This window comes from Rhincodon typus, chromosome 9, assembly GCF_021869965.1.
Source record: "Rhincodon typus isolate 14 chromosome 9, sRhiTyp1.1, whole genome shotgun sequence".
Taxonomy (NCBI): domain Eukaryota; kingdom Metazoa; phylum Chordata; class Chondrichthyes; order Orectolobiformes; family Rhincodontidae; genus Rhincodon; species Rhincodon typus.
The window spans coordinates 77,786,528-77,804,946 of NC_063340.1; positions in this window are offsets into that span (position 1 = coordinate 77,786,528).

The window sequence follows — 18,419 nt, forward strand, 5'->3', positions numbered from 1 at the left end:
CAGAGGCCAGCCAATAAGAAGAAGGGAAAGACTAGGTGACCAGGAGGCAAGCACCAAGAGGAGGCTCCCATAGTGTAGCAGCTCCAGGTTTGAGGAATTGGAATGGGCAATGGGGGTTTGTGCTATAAAGTAGGTGGCTTGTCTTGTGGGTGAGGGGGAGCCTGGAGGCCAGGGTAATAGAGACATAGAATTTCCTAATGGAGCCTATGGCAGAACACTCACTCTGCCTGGCCTACCTTGACTTCCAAAAGCCCAGGAGCCACTTAGAATGCCTTTCTAATCCTTTGGAATCACTGGACACTGATGAGTATTTGTTAATCAGGCTCCTGCTCATCCACCAGCAGAACCAAGAGTGTTAATGTGGACAATCAGTGGGACAGTGGAGACACCATACTGGCCGCTCTATCATCCCTTCCTGTTGATAGGAGAGACTGAAAATTCTTTTACTACCATCAATGTGAAAACTTAATGAAGTAAAAAAAAAATTCATAAAATATGTAAATACTCCATTTGCGAAGGAGAAAGTTGATTCCGTTGACCTGTTTCACTAACACTGTAGATGGGAAACATAAGTGTTCTGAACTGTGCATTACAAGCCATTACCAGTTCAGTCTCACTCCCTTACTGTGAAGTTGTAAAGTGACTCCTTCCCATCAAAGTGGGTGTGAAGTCCATGAACAAGAGTGCATTCTACGAGCAGGACTTGCTTAAAAGTGAATCTCATGAGAAAAGAGTGCAAAAAATGTCCTGACTAATTTCAGGTCAGTGCTTACTGGCTTACGTGTGTGGCTTCCCACAGAAAGGTCAAAAATTGCAGAACGCCAGGTTATAGTCCAGCAGGTTTATTTGAAAACACAAGCTTTCAGAGCTCAGCCCCTTCCTCAGGCATAGTGTGAGAGAGAAAAGCATCACAAATTTTAGAAACTGTTCTTTTGAGTTTTTTAAAATATTTTTGATTTGATTTATTATTGTCACGTGTACCAAGATGCAGTGAAAAGCATTGTTTTGTGTGCTTTCCAGACAAATCATATTTTACATAAATACATCATGGTAATAAAACAGAATGCAAGAGAGAGTGTTACAGCTACAGAGAAGGTGCAGAGAAAGATCACCTCTAATATTTGAGAAGTCCATTCAAAAGTCTGATAACAACGAGAAAGAAGCTGTTCTTGAATCTGTTGGTATGTGTTTTCAAACGTTTGTGTTTTGTGCCAGACAGATGAGGGTGGAAGAGAGTATAACCGGGGTTTGGTTAAGTTTGGTTTAGCACTAGAATAATCCAGGCCAGGAGTCTCCCTGGTCCATCTCTCGTCCACGCCAGCAAAGGTGATCAAATTGAAGTACTATCTGGGCTGTTTCAGAGCTCCTGGGTTTGGCAAGTGACCAGCGGGAGAATTATCCAGAGTTCCTGCTTCTGATTATCAATGACTCCCGCTGAAAAAAAATGCCACTTTGTTTCTTTATTCTCTCATGGGATGTGGGCAGCAGTGTCAAGGCCAACATATATTGTCCATTACTAATTTCCCTTGAACTGACAGAATTTTTAAGTTTCAGAGAATAGTTAAGAGTGAATCATGTTGCTGTGGGTCTGGAGTTACGTGTAAGCTAAACTGAGTAAACATTTAGGGGGTATTAGTGAATCAGATGGGATTATATAACAATCAGTGATAACTGTCATGGTCAGTCACCAGGACTGGGGCCAGTTTTCTAATTTCAGATGTATTTATTGAATGTAAATTCCACCAGCTGCTCCTGGTAGGATTTGAACCCACCTCCTGGCATGTTAGCCCGGTTTCTGAATTACAAAGGTAAAGTCTCTCATTAGAGAGAGAGAGAGAGACAAACGGTGGTGGTTTAACTTGAGGGTCACCACACCTCAGGCAAGGGGAGATGTTGAGAAGGATAATCCTTCATGGAAAGCTTAGCCAGTGGGGGAAGTGAGCGCATGCTCTTGCTGTCTCCAGTTTTAAAGTCTAGACGTTGCTGCCTTTGTGACTGCTGCTGTTTTGTTTTGGCTTAGTTGTTTGCAGACTGACTGGTTTCTCCTTGGTGTTTAGGATATTAGTATTAACAGTATTAATTATCTGTGGTCAGTTTCAGTTGTGTGACTCCCCCTGATCAATTCCTCACCCTAAATGAATTTGAAGCCACACTGTGGGGAATGGATGGTGGCCATTCACACCTACGCATGATTTACTTGATTTCTCTTTATCAACTTTAAAACTCTGAGACAGTCTAAACTCCATAGAGTTTTCGGTAAGTCCACAAATGAAAGGAGATATGAATTCCACACAAGGTTTTGCCTTGGTATGTCCATTCAATGGATTCACTCCTCCTATGGTCCTGCAACTATGAACTTTCCAGAAATTTGAGGCAGATCTGACAACTGAAAGTCATCTGACCATCAGTAGCCATCTTAGATGCCTTTTAATGTTCATTCTTTAAAGAACAGAACATAGAACATAGAGCATTACAGCACAGTACAGGCCCTTCGGCCCTCGATGTTGCACCGACCTGTGAAACCAATCTGAAGCCCATCTAACGTACACTAGAGGGCAAATCTGAAAACTACAGTTCTGACGACAGTTCATGTTGAAAGATAACAGGCCAACGTGGTAGCTCAGTGGTTAACACTGCTGCCTCACAGTGCCAGGGACCTGGGTTTGATTTCCCTCTCGGGCAACTGTCTGTGTAGAGTTTGTACATTCTCCCCGTGTCTGCATGGGTTCCCTCTGGGTGCACCGGTTTCCTTCCACAGTCCAAAGATGCGCAGGATAGGTGGATTGGCCATGGGAAATTGCCCATAGTGTTCAGGGATGTGTGGATTAGGTGGGTTACAGGGGGCTGGGTCTGGGTGGGATGCTCTGAGGGTTGGTGTGGACTTGTTGGGCCAAAAGGCCTGTTTCCACACTGTAGGGATTCTATTCTTTATAAATATGATATGCCTTTACTGGATTTTGTTTTTCTTTATTCATTCACAGGCTGAGGGCATCACTGGCCAGGCAGCATTTATTACCCATTCCTAATTGCCTAGAGGGCAGTTAAGAGTCAACCACATTGCTGTGGGCCTGGAGTCACATGTAGGCCAGACCAGGTAAGGGTGGCAGTTTCCTTTCCTAAAGGGCATTAGTGAACCAGATGGGTTTTTCCACCAAACGACAATGGGTTCACAGTCATCGTTAGACTCTTAATTCCAGATATTTGTTGAATTCAAATTCCACCATCTGCTGTGGTGGGATTCAAACCCAGGTCCCCAGAATGTTATCTGGGTCTCTGGATTAACAGTTCAGCGATAATACCGATAGACCATCGCCTCCCCTCCAGTGGTTATTGGCATAATGTAGAGAGTGTTCAAGATATCCCCAATTCTCTTCTTCAACATAAATGGGAGGTGGAAAACTTGGCTCACCACACACGTGTTGGCACGTGCTTTGTTTTCACAAGGATAGACTGAATTTGTTGTATGGAGAATTGAGAAGATCGAGAGTGGGTTATAAATATAGTACTGAGTGGGGCTCAACACCACAGTCGTCTGCAAACTCAAGACCATGTATATCCATGGTGGCCCATTTAGTTTTGGCACAGAGGCAACAGGTGATAAAGACTTTTCCAGCTTGGAGGTATTTAATACTAACACCAAGGGATAGTTGACCTTTAGTGAAATGAACAGCCACTGTCAGGTAGATTGCAATAAGGCAGTAGTGAGTAGGGAAGATAATTGCAAGGAGTCAATGTTTAATGATCCACAGCCTCCATTCACATTCTGTGCTTTGCTACTGAATTTTAAATAAGCTGTTTTCTTTAAAAACCAAAAGAACTGCGGATGTTGTAAATCAGGAACAAAAACAGAAGTTGCTGGAAAAGCTCAGCAGGTCTGGCAGCATCTGTCAAGAAAAAAAAATCAGAGTTAACATTTCGGGTCCGGTGACACCCAAGTTCTGAGGAAGGGTCACCGGACCTGAAACGTTAACTCTAATTTCTTTCTTGACAGATGCTGCCAAACCTGCTGAGCTTTTTCAGCAACTTCTGCTTTTGAAGCTGTTTTCTTTGTTCAGAGTGGGGTACATTTTTAATCTGTATTTTTGGGAGTGGATTATCAGAGAACGCTTCAGTCAATGCTGAGCAGAATTCTTAACAGATGGCAAGTGAGGTGACAGTGTCAATAGCATTTAGTAAGACCAGAGGAACCTAGTTTCAGTGGTGATAGAATTGTCCAAGAGCAGATCAAACTGCAAAAGAAATAATACGGCTGAGGTCTAACAATATGTGGACAAAGCTACTATCGCAGGCAGGAAGGCAAAATGTCAGTTTGTACACCTCTGCCACTTACAATAAGACTGTCTGGGATGAAAGCATTTTACTGTTTTAAAAAATGTAAATCCAATTTATCCTCACCTTACTACACCACATCTAAGTAAGGAACGATTGTTTAGCTGCAATTGTACAGTCTTATTAAAACTCACATTAGTGACTCTATTCTGCATTAAAATAGAAAGAAGCCAGTAATAAAACCTCCAAAAAAAATTCTGCACGACCTCAGAGTCTTTGGTCCGACATTTCTGGCATTCATTAATCTCAAGGAAAAGTCTCCCAAAATAATTTTCCATCCATCAATGCAGAGAGAAGAATAGAACTCTCCGCATCCATTACCACTTCTTGGCAAGAACTTCAGGCTGCCTTTGTGAAAAATTGCATTCTATTCATCTATTAAATTCAGTTCAATTAGAACCACCCAGTCACTGCTGTGAAGGTGCACAGTTGGAACAAAGCTAGAATTTTTTTTGTTGGATAAGTTCCTCGAGAAAGATCAACTTGTACATTCCATTGCTTTGAATCTGAAGCAAACACGAATCAGTCTGGGTCCACAAACACTTAGACACTTGGAAAGATCATTGGTGTGGAAACGGAGTCATAGAGGTCAACAGCACAGATAAAGGCCCTTCGGCCCATCGAGTCTGCAGTCAAAAATAACCATCTAACTGTTCTAATCCCATTTTCCAGCATTTGATCCATAGCCTTGTATGCATTGGCATGGTTGAATATTCATAAGGCAGAGGTAGATAGATTCTTGACAAGTAAGGGGTTGAAAGATTATTCAGGGTAGGCAGCATTCAATATTCCCGCTAATTTGTTTCTTGGTGCACCAATCTCCGAGGTCCCTGCGTGGCATTGACTTAATTGGCATGCTGATTAGCATGTGCTGAACCTCAGAGTGGCTGAGCAGCTACACAGTTTAGGGTGAATGTTGCTGTGATGTGGAGTGATTAAACTGGGCATGATCTTAGTGAAAGGCAGAGCAGGTTCAAGAGGCCGAGTGGCCTACTCCAGCTTCTAATTCATGTATTTGTTTGCACACTTTTAGGGCTTTTATTATGCCATTGGAGGAGGAATTTCTTCACCCAGACAGCAGTGAACCTGTTGAATTTGTTACCAAGCAAATCAAAGCCAAAACATTGTATGATTTCAAGAAAGAGTTGGATATAGCTCTGGGGGCTAAAAAGATCAAAGGATACGAAGGAAAAGTGGGACAGCTAATGAATTCAATGATCAGCCACAATCATAATGAATGGTGGAGCAGGCTCAGACAGCCGAATGGCCTATTCCCACTCATATTTTATATGTTTCTATTACTTCTCTCTCCAATATTCCTCCTGGCATTTACTTCTTTATCATCTCAGTTGCCATGGTCTCACCCACTGGAATGTTAACAGGCAGAGATGTATCACTCCCTTCCAGGTCCAATATATGGATTGAAGCAGTGTTGGATGGAGATAGCTCAGTATCACCTCAGTCATGCAGCACCATTCACACCTGCATGACTTAAGATTTGATGGGTCGGATTTTTCAGCCAGTGGAGCTTCTTGCATTGCAGCTTGAAGAGTGGATGGGGTGTCCCCATATCTTTGCCAATACTGGTTGTCCCACAGCCATTTAATGGGCAGTGAGGCACTAATTAGCTAAGGGTGAGACTCACAGGCTAAGACAGAGACCAAAGTCCCCCCAGACAGATTGGCTGGCAGCAGTGCAGTCCCAGCAGCGTCAGATACAAACAGTGGCCGCTGTTGGAACTACAGCCAGGCCCTGACAATGAGGGGCTAGTGGTAGCCAGAATTCAGATAATTCCAGGATATCGGCGGACAGGCCGCATTGAGGGGATTGTGGGATGCTGAGATTGAGAGGCTAGTGGTGGTGTTAAAGTGTGATGGTGGTGAGAGATTGCCTCCAAATAGGTAAAGGGGTCCTTCAGAGGATGTTTCCCACCTATCACCCAACACCAGCACATGATGTCACAGCTTCTGGGCTACCTATTTGATGGGACCTCCCCTGTTTGCAGGCAGGATAGCAGAGGGGTGGGATAAGGCACTCAAGTAGCCAAATAGGGGTCTCAATAGGATGCACTTGATGCCTCTACCATACCCAACCCATCCATATCATGGAGGTGGGATAGCTCATAAGAACGAGAAGCAGGAGTAGGTCATCCAGCTCCTCAAGGCTGCTGCAATCCACTTTCCTGCCTGCTCCCCATAACCCTTCAGCCCATTACTAATTAAAAATCTGTCTACCTCCTCCTTAAATGTGTTCAATGACTTGGTTTCGCCAAACTCTGAGCGAGTGAATCCCACAGATTCACAATCCTTTGAGAGAAGTAACTTTTCCTCAGTACATTTTAAACCTGCCACCCCCGATCCCAAATCTGTGACTTCTCATTCTAGATTGCCCCAATGTGCTCCACATCTACTTTGTCAATCTTTTTTAGCATCTCAATTAGATCCCCTCTCATTCTTCTAAACTAAAGTCAGTATCAGCCTATATTGTTTAATTTCTCCTCATAAAACAGGTCTTTCACTTCTGGAATTAATCTCTTAAAACTTCTCTGAACTGCCTTCAATGCAATTACATCCTTCCTCAAGTAACGGGATCAATATTGTGTAAGCAGTACCCCAGATATGGTCTCACCAATGCCTTGTACAATTGCAACTCCTTTTATATTCCACTCCTTTAGCAATAAATGCCAAAATTTCATTTGCATGCAGCTCATTTGGCTGGACAGCTGGTTTGAGCTGCAGACTGACAACAACAGCTTGGGTTCAATTCCCACACCAGCTGAGGTCACCCATTTTCTCAACTTTGCCCCGAACCTGAGCTATGGTGACCCTCAGGTCCTTCCACTAGCAGCTATCTCTCTGTAATGAGAGACAGCAGTCTATGGAACTAAGGCGACTTTCAGTTCACCCAGGATGCACAAACAGGCCATTTCAAAGCATTATACAGGCTCTTCAAACTCTCTGGCAGCAAAGTCCTGCCCAAAGTTATGAAATCTAGGAAACGTGATGGCTTTTTTTAGGGCAATGTCCATGAACAGCGCTGAAAACAAACAAATAATCTGTCTGATGAGGCCTAATAATGGGTCAAGGTACGAGCAGAATTCACCTGCTCGTCTTAAAAATATAGTGATGGGATCTTTTATGTTCACCTGAGAGTGAACATAAGTCCTCAGTTTAACATCTCAGGCAAAACACTGAGAGTGTGGCACTCCCTCCATACCACACTGGACGACACTGATATTTTTACAATTATGTCTGCAGACCTGATGCATAAACCCATTAATTTCTGACTCAAAGGCAAGGGCACTGAGCCAAAGCTGCCATTCAAATCCTTTCCAAGCAAAAACCTGTAAATACAGACAGAACTATGTAACTGAGTATTTGACTCAGAGGTTTATTTATGCAAATTATGTTTCCATTGATACAATTTGTCACTCAGCCAACTTTCTTAAGAATCATGTTCCATTTAAAATGTCATCAGCCAAACGCATTTTATTAAGGAATTTTTTTTCCTTTAATTTATGAAGGAATTGCCATGGGGAGCACATTACAGAGCTCAGTCCATTAGTTCATTTAACACACATTAAGATGAAACAGCACTCAATAAATCTACCAAAAAATGTTGCAGTGAACAGAAATGAGCAGTTTCGGGCAAATATGGTTGTCTAGGAAAACAAAAATCGGTAACCTTCCATTTGGAGTACTTTTTTAATAATGAATTGCTATTGAACAATCACACATGGTAAGTTATGTCCCTCACAGGGTTTTTCACTTAGTCAATGGAATCAATTTTCCAATAAAGAATGTCATTTAATTCTCAGCTGGTGTTACTCACACTGGAGAAGAAACAGCAGTTGACATAGAATTAGTGATTTGCAGTGCATAATCAGACTGTTCAACTCACCTGGGTTACGCCTTCAGGAGCTTCTTCTTATTATTTACTGTCAGGCTCTTAGTAAATCCTTCTTTACTTTAATTGCCCCTCACATGATCACTCAGCTTCCCGTTAAATGCATTGATGGTGATTGCTGTGGGTTTCTGTCCTCACAAGGTCTTGAATATTCCATTGGAACCTGGTGTGGGAGGAATTTTGTAGATGAAATTTGCCCAGTGGTTTTTATTTCTCACCTCCTCCCCTAGTATCTTACCTGGCTGGAGTGTAACTCAGGCAACAGTAAACAGGTCCGTTAGTTGGAGAGTCCTGCATTGCCTCCTCCAGGGAAGGTCCACAGTATAAATCCTTATGGCTCTTAATCAGGTCCCATCAGGGAGCCCTGGCTGACAGATATAAATGGGAGTGTCAGACATCCTGCTCACTCTGAGAGCTGGCTCTGAGGGAGCTGAATCAGTGTCAAGGACTCTGTACGTGTAATTAAAGGGTCATCAGCCTCTGTGGAGTTATTTCAGGTGCTACTAGCGAAGCACCCATAAGAGGCTCATAATCAGCTTGAGATCCTGGCCACAGATGAGTGAAGGAAGGATGGACGTCATGGGGATTGGCTACTGGGGAGGCTTGGGTTGGAGACAAGGGGCAGGTGGATTGGTGTCGGGGGCATCCCCTTCCTGATGCCAGGTCCCCCGACCAGGCAATAAATGCCCAACAATGAGCAAACTCCCCCCACCCCCACTGCACCTCCACCAGCTCCCCATGAGCCCACAAGCATACACAACAGTGTCTTCCTCTTGAACACAGCCCCCACATGCCTCTGGTTGATGAGGCCCATGTGTGGTTTTTTGCACATTTAAGACTCACACTGTCACAGCAGCAAAGCCATCCACAAGGACAGCATGGTGGCTCTTTGGTTAGCACTGCTGCTTCACGGCATCAAGGGACCCAGGTTCAATTCCAGCCTTGGGTGTCTGTCTGTGCAGAGTTTGCATGTTCTCCCCTTGTATATGCGGATTTCCTCCCACCATCCAAAGATCTGCAAGTTAGGTGGATTGGCCAGGGTAAATGTGGGGTCATGGGGATAGGGTGGGGGTCTGGGTGTATGTGATGTTCTTAATAGGGTTGGTACAGAATCAATGGGCCAAACGGCCTCTTTCTGCACTGTAGAGATTCTTATGATAAGCCTTCCCACTTCAGGCCAGAAGTAAAGCAAAGCTTTTCCTACTTTCTCGGATGAGCATTCAAGAGAACAGATGGAACATTTCTCCGGTTGCTGGCCTATATTTAATCCTCAATCAACATCTGAAGCGGATGATCCAACCGATTACAGCAGTGAATGAGGGTAGTTTACGTCCAATCCACCCTACCCCAGAAGGAAGGCTGGCAGGAGGACGGCTTGTTCTGTACAAGCTCGTTCCATCACATCCTCAACATGCTGCAGGCAGGCGAGCGGGCTAGATTTGATGGAGTGTGGGGCTGCCACCCCTCTCAGGGGCTGAAGTAAATCGAGGTGCCTGCCAGCTCAATCATTCCCAGCAACACCAGACCTCAATACCAGGCACTGCCAATACTGTAGGAAGAAGCACAAAGAGAACAATGACTGCCCTGGAAAGTCATTCCCTGATATTTTAGGATGACAGGGGATACTGGCATGACAGTGCTATGGCTTTAAGGGATGTATTTTGTCCTTTTTTTAATGAAAAAAGGTTGAGACAGAGGTGATGAGCAGTCTGCTCCAAAGCCAGTAAACAATGTATGAGGCCTTGGGTTTTTTTTTTAAAGTTGGAACAATAGAAGCAGCCTGAATGGGTGGGGTCAAGCTCCCACAGAACCAGGATTTTTTTGTCTAGTTTTAGCTTTCAGTAGCAGTTGCTTGGGTCTTGAAGCTGGATGTGGGAGCTCTTATTCCTCTCTGTCTTTCAGCTAAAGGCTGGGGTTTTCTTCCCACTGCTAGAGTTGTATGTGAGACTATTATTTTACTGAAGTTGCCTTTGCCAAAGGTAAGTTTATGGGATGTTACTATGTTGGAACGGTTACTTAGTAGTGGTTATATGTATTATTTTATTAAACATTCTGATAGAGTTACAGTTAAGTCAGTTATTTTATTTTTATTTTGTCTGTATTTTAATTATAGTGTATGAATAAAGTGTGTTTTGTTTCAAACCTAGTGGTTTGATCAATCAAACTGCATCTGGGACACAGCGCCTTACATTTACCTTTAAAACAAGAAAAAGCTAGGTCTGGACTATCTTCCTAATATATTTTGAGGGGGTTTGGTCTGGTCCATAACAATGGAGTCTACGGAGGAGTGAAGTGGGAGGGGGTGTGAGGTCGGGTGGGGTAATCTGTGAGGCAGGTCATGCAACAGGACAGGAGGGTAATCAATTGTGGGGTGGGGATGCCCGCAAAACATTGTACCCTTCCCCACCCCCACTCCCTTCCAGTGTTCTCTCGTACAGACAATTATAAACAGCCTGCCCACTTCCACTCAATGGCCCACAGCAACCAAATCCTGGCAAAGGTCATGCAGTCTTCAGGTCAACAGGAATGGCAACAAGCCTAAATCATTCTTAATTATTTATTTAAATATGATGGGCTGTTAACTTTGTGTGTTTTACGGCGGGGGTGGGGGGGTTTGACCTTGGACTTGGCCGAATGAACTAACATCAGTCTCCATGCTGAAGTTTTGAACTGATCTCGTCTCAATTTGCTTTTGCAAGAAGAAATCTTCAGATTTCATTGATGCACCCAGTTCATGAATGGAATAAGTCTTTTCTTCCATTGGAAGAGGTGATCACTTATTTTAATTATTTTGTGAGTTTGGGAACTTCACACTGAATGCTGTGGGCATGTTACCACGAAGAAATGGATTGACAGCACCCAAATCTAGATCTGTCTTCCTGGCAGTAAAAAGGCAGTATTCACATGGGAGCATCCTTTACTCTGTTTAAACTAACATTGACTTCTGCTTAAATCAGCATCCACTACACAAGCAAGAATTTTGAGACAAAGAATACTGCTTTATTGCACGTCTCAGAAACATTCCATAACATATAATAATTTAGACACAGAATTGCCCATGATCATTGATTCAAACAATTTAACTATATAGGAGACCATTCAGCCCAATGTGCTTATCACAGGTTCTCTGAAAGAGTAATTCATTTAACTCAATTTGCATTTCAACTTCATCATTTTAGGGCTTTGTTGTTCAAATATTTATCCTTTTTGTAAAAAAGGCGTTATGGATTCCATGTCCATCAAAGCTTTTAGTAAAACACTACTTGTCCCCTTTGAATGTAAAAAAATACTCTTAATTTCTCCTTTCACTATTGTAACACTGATTTTAAATTTATGCCTCTAGCTCATATGTTTAATCAGTATTGTGTTAAAGAGTGCTCTGCTTCATTGCATCTCTCTCACATTGATATCTTAAAGTGCTTCATCCAAGATGAATAACTTTGAGGTGGAAATGATTGTTCCCTTACTGAAAAAAGGCAGTAGCCAATTTTACACAACTTGCAATATCACAGAAAACAATTGGAGGGATGACAAATTCATCACTTTCTAGTAGGGTTAACTGAGAGAGGAATGTCTGCCAGAAGACGAGGAGAACAATTTGCCCCTTTTTAACATCTACTGGATCTGTCAGAACTTGTAAGGATGTCAGTTCTAAGCAATCCTAACATCTCACATTGGAATATCAGTTGAGGTTAACAATATTAATTTCAGAAGCAGAATTTGAACCCATAGAACTTTTGTTTCCAAGCTGGAATACGAAAAACTGAACTAAACTGGCATTTATAATATGAGCACGCAAACACTGAACATTAATGTCACTTTCAGATTTGCTAATAAAAGACACTGCCCATGAGATATTTTACCTTACATTCAGGTCCAAGAATGCTAAATGCCACTGTTGTGCGAAGTGAACTTTTTGTTGTTTATATAAATGATTTGGATGTGATTATAGGAAGTATGGTCAATAAGTTTTGATTTGATTTATTGCAGTCACATGTACCTAAGTACAGTGAAAAGCTTTGTTTTGCAAATGGTACAGGCAGATCATAGCAAAGAAGGATATACAGGTCGTAGGGTGCTTGGACATAGAGGAATACAAGGTTACAATTGTACAGGAGGTGCACAAAGCAAGATCACCATTAGCAAGATCAACATTATTTAAAGTTAGTGAGGTCCATTCAGCAGTCTAATAATGGCAGGGAAGAAGCTGTTCTTGAACATGTTGGCGCATGTGTTCAAGCTTCTGTATCTTCTGCCTGATGGAAGAGGTTGGAAGAGAGCATTACAGGAGTGGAAGGGGTCTTTGCTGATGTTGGCAATCTTTCCACGGCATTGAAGTTTGATGATAACACCAAAATTTGTGGTATAGTGAACAACGAAGAAGGTTATCTTAGAATACAACAGGACATCGCACAGATGGGCTGAGAAGTTGCAGATAGAGCTTAATTTAGATAAATGTGTTGCATTTTGGTAAGACAAACCAGAGTGGGACTCATACACAAATGGTAGGGTCCTGGGGAGTGTTGCCGAACAAAGAGACCTCGGGGTGCAGGCTCATTGTTCCTTGAAAGTGGAGGTAGACAGGGTGGTGAAGAAGGTGTTCATATGCTTGCCTTTATTGGTCAGTGCATTGAGTACAGGAGTTGGGATGCCATGTTGCGGCTGTACAGGACACTGGTTCAGCCACTATTGGAATACTGCGTTCAATTCTGATCTCCCGGCTATAGGAAAGATGTTGTTAAACTTGAAAGGGTTCAGAACAGATGTACAAAGATGTTGCCAGGTTTGGAGAGTTTGAGCTACAGGAAGAGGCTAAATATGCTGGGGCTATTTTCCTTAGAGCGTTAGAGGCTGAGGGGTGGACTTATAGAGGTTCATAAAATCATGAGGGGCATGGATAGGGTGAATAGCCAAGGTCTTTTCCCCAGGGTAGGGTAATCCAAAACTAGAGTGCATAGGTTTAAGGTGAGAAGAGAAAGATTTAAAACGGACCTAATGGGCAAATTCTTCACACGGAGGGTGGTGTATGTCTGGAATGAGCCGCCAGAGGAAGTGGTGGGGGCGAGTACAATTACAACATTTAAAAGGCATCTGGATGGGTACACGAATAGGAAGGAGTTAAAGGATATATGCCAAATGCTGGAAAATGGGACTAGATTAATTTAGGATATCTGGTCGGCATGGAGAAGTTGGAACAAAGGGTCTGTTTCCATGCTGTACATCTCTGACTCTAAACCTATTCCCTTTTATTTTTCCCACATATCAGTACAGTATTTACTGAAAAACATTTGGTGGAGGGAGATTGTTGCTTTTCCAATAAAGCCCCAGATTAATATACCAAAGTTACAACATTTTACAAGTTTGGAATGTGTCACACTTTGAACATTTTGCCATGTTATATCCAGCAATATTAGATTATTTTTGCACTGGTCTGGAATGGAACTGAGGCTAATGTTTTCGTAAAATTTCAATTATTATTGTCTCACATCTAGAAACAGGATAATTGAACATATGAAGATATATGAGTAAATGAAAATGATATTGTTTTTCAAAACACTAGTAAACTAATAACAATATGAATGCTGCAGTTTTCTATGGAATACCGAAGAGGATTTTCAAAAAAATTTCATGCTGTGATTTGTGTATGGTGACAACTGACGTATTTTTTCTGGGTTTATTCAAAGACTGGAAATACATGCAGGGATGTAGCATCGACTTGTGCATGCTACAAAATTGATTGTGTGTAACCAATACAAGAATCCTGTGGACATAAAAGTATACATTAGTTTTGTATTTCAAGCCAGATGGTTTGCATTACTGCAAAAAGCTGGTGTAGTAAATGCCAAAGGACTTTGTCCTGGGCTTTAAAGGCTCTACACAAAATGGCTAATTCCTCATAGGGATGGTGCTGTATGATGCAAAAAGGTAGACTAAGCATAGGCAATACAGAGCAGAGCAAGTTGCTGGAAGGAGGAGGAGAAAGTGGTAATTGCAACTGAGGATGCTTTCAGTAAGAGTCCAGTCAAGGTGTTCATAGGGGCTCCCTGGACCTTTGCACAGACCAGGGTATCAAACATCTGTCCTTAGTAAAGATATTCTCCCTGAAATCTGCACGTGTTGCAGCCATTTCATAGCCAGGTAAGGATGACATTGCAAGTGACTGGGAGGGTAGACTTTCATTTGTTTTGCTGCTCTAGGTTGAAGCAAATTTGCCATAGCAGCAAATTTGTTGTCCAACGCTGTTGAAGGGAAGTCAATGAAGATTTGTACTCCCAGAGAATGGAATATATTTAATTCTCTCTTGTCTTGTCTGAGTGAGCATCCATCTTCACTATTGGTAGATTCCCATAGGTAGAGGGTGCCATTGTCTGCATGCAGATCAGTTTGGAGTATTGTAGGTCAATATAAAGTAAACCAAAAGGAATTCCACTTCCAAATGTCCAGTTGCTGTGGAACCATACTTTGAGTACAATCAGGAAATGCCTGGTATCCTGGGAGCAGTTGTACATCTCCATTCTGCAACAGTTCATTGTAATGCCTTGTTTTGGGCCTTTAAAATAAATTAGAGGTTGCCTCATTGTGCGACAAGGGCTTTGTCTCATAACTCCAGTGTGTAACCACACATGCATGGGTGACATGCTTATAATTAACTTTATGTGGCCAAATGAACTGTGCTAAAACAGGACATTGACCATTCGATTCCAGCCTCAGGCGACTATCTGCGTGGAGTTTGCACATTCTCCCTGTGTCTGCATAGGTTTCCTCTGGGTGCTCCAGTTTCGTCCCACAGTCCAAAGACATGCAGGTTAGATGGATTCGCCCTGCTAAATTGCACATCATGTCCAGGGATGTGCAGGCTAGGTGGATTAGCCATGGGAAATGCAGAGTTACAGAAACAGGTTTGGAGAGTGGGTCTGGGTGGGATGGTCTTCAGAGGGTCAGTGTGGACTCAATGGGCTGCTTCCACACTGTATGGATTCTATGATTCTTTGATACTATGATTTGGTGGGCTGGGCGGATAGGTGGCCAATGAGCTTCCATGCAGTCAAGAGTGAGGCAATGCACTTTAGTAGGTAGAAAATTGAAAGACAATATAATTATGGAGGACAATTCTAAATGCGGTACAGGAGCAGAGGAGGACAATTCTAAATGGGGTATAGGAGCAGAGGACTCTGGGTGCATATGGGCACAGATCTTTGAAGGTTGCAATATAAGTGAAAGAGCAGTTAATGAAGCATACAGTGTTCTCGATTATATTGATAAGGGCATAGAATATGCTGTGCATCTCTATTACTACAACTCTGTGAATAATACAAATGCAAAGGGGTGATGTTGAACTTGTAGAAGTCAGTTGTTAGACCTCAGCTGCAGTATTGTGTACAGTTGTGGGCACCAAATTATAGAAAAGATGTGAATGTAATGGAGAGAATGCAGAAGGTGTTTGCAAGAATAGTTTTAACAATTAGAAATTTCAGATATAAGTTTACATTGAAGAAGTTGGGAGCGTTCCCCTTGGAATGAAGAAGGCTGAGAGGAAGTTTGATAGAGGTTTTCAAAATCAAGGCCAGGCTGGATACAAGAGCTGGGTAGAAGCTGCTTCCCTTGTAAAGAGAACAAGGCGAGAGAGCTCAGATTCAAAGAGATGTGCAAAAAGAGCAAGAGTGCTGTGCAAAATGAACTTACACGGCAAATTGTTGGAATATAGACTGAACTGCCTGGATTGTGGTGGAGGCAGGTTCAAGTGAGGAATTTAAAAGGGCATTGGATGATTATTTAGATAGACATGGTGTGCAGGGATATAGAGAAGAGGTGGGAGATTGGCAATAGGTAATGGTGCTCATTTGAAGAGACAGTGCAAGCACGATGGGCCAACCAGCCTCGTTCAGTGCTATAACAATTCTGTAGTTCCATGATACTAGCTGCTTCAGAGACAAGTCCACTGAAATCCTCAGTTTTTCACTTGCATGGCTCTACTTCACTTATCCACCAAAGCTCAAGTGAGTTTCCTGGATTTACAGGATTTACCAAAGATTTACGCTGATAGCCCATTCACTCAGAACATAGCCAGAATGATCCTTCCAATGGACATACCTATACATGTGTAATAAAGGATAGAAAAAGCAGAGGCAAGGAGGTTGAGGTGATTTGGTTTGATTTGGTTTATTGTAGTCACATGTACCTAAGCACAGTGAAAAGCTTTGTTTTGCGAGCAGTATAGGCAGATCATAGCAAACAAGGATATAAAGATCATAGGGTGCTTACAGCGAGACATACAAGGTTATGGCTGCACAGGAAATGTGCAAAGCAAGATCAACATTATTTGAAATTAAACAGGTCCATTCAGCAGTCTAATAGAGCAAGGTAGAAGCTGTTTTGAATCTGTTGGTGTGTGTGTTCTAGCTTCTGCATCTTCTGCCTGATGGAAGATTTTGGAAGAGAGCATTAGCTTAGTGGGAGAGTTCTTTGATGATGTTGGCAGCCTTTCCGCAGCAACAAGAAGTGTAAATGGAGCCCATGGATGGGAGGTTGGTTTCCAAAATGGACAGGGCTGTACACACAACTTTTTGTCATGCCTTAGCAGAAGACACCAATGCAAATACAACCAAACCTATTAGTCAATGGTGTGACATTTAAGCATAACCCATGTCTGTTATTTTAGTTTTGCCATACCAAATTTGTGCCACAGGTAATTTTTACATTAGCTCAACACTGAAATTGGCATTATTTCTGGCCAAAGTCCCGCGTCAGTGTGATCCAGGAAATTCTGGGTCATTAAGTGGAGTAGCTGCAACTGATTTTCTACTTGAGGAAGTCATAAGGGAACCTCCTTTGCATATCTCAGTCAGTAAATGGCCTCCTCCTGACGTACAAGAACTCAAGTAAATTGCAAACAGTTTAACTTATCAGCAATTTGATTAGTCAACCATGCACTAGTTTTCATATTTGAGATAAACTAACCCATTTTTCCTGTTTCTTCCAGAGATTCTATTCCCGTAACCTGCTCAAATGTCAGCATATGATCATGAGTCTCTTGGAATTTTGACCTCACTTTGGGATTCTGAATTGCTAATGTGTGCAGTAATTTACTTCAATTGGCTTACACACTTGTGCAATCAACTTATTTCACATTTTGTTTTTGTAAGTGGTGATGAGAATGGAATTGAATTACCTGTCTATAATTATGCAGCTACCTTAATGTTCCTCCCTTATCTGTATGTCACCAATGCATCCCCTTTTATTCTCAATTAATTTGTAAATATTTCAAAGCAATTTGGGACTTTAATGCACTATAAAACACTGCAATTACCTTCTCCTACAGGTTAAACAATCTTGATTTCAATGTAAATATTTCAGATGTCACATTAATAAAGTTTAAGATTAGGAGGGCATGTTGACCTAAATATATATATATATAAAATATGTATTCCTTAATTATATTAAAATCAATAATCCGCCATTTTAAAATCCATGAAATGACAAAGACAAATTACTGCTATCTCATCATGTCTGGATTAAAGTTAGTGAGCAGGATCAATGGGCCAAATGGCCTTCTTCTGTACTGCAAGGCTGAATTATTCTATTGGGCAACTTTTGCCATTAGCACCACATACGAAGACAATTCAGAAGGCTGTTCTTCACTAAGTTGAAATATTGCAATTCTTATTCACTGCCACTCGATAATCTGAAAATGTGATTTGGTTTGATTTATTGTCGTCACATGTACTTACGTACAGTGAAAAATTTTGTTTTGCGTGCAGTACAAGTAGATCATAACATATAAGGACCTACAAATCATTGGGTGCTTAGACAGAGAGAGGCATACAAGGTTACGGCTGCACAGGAGTTGCACAAAAGCAGATCAACATTAGGTTGGAAATTAGAGGGGTCTATTCAGCAGTCTAATAGCAGCAGAGAAGAAGTCGTTCTTGAACCTGTTAGTACATGTATTCAAGCTTCTGTACCTTCTGCCTTACGGAAGAGGTTGGAAGAGAGTATTACCAGAGTGGGAGGGGTCTTTGATGATGTTAGCTGCCTTTCTGCAGAAACGAGAAGTGTAGATGGAGCCCATGGATGGGAGAGATAGTAGGAACTGCCGATGCTGGAGAATCTGAGATAACAAGGTGTAGAGCTGGATGAACACAGCAGGCCAAGCAGCATCAGAGGAGCAGGAAAGCTAATGTTTC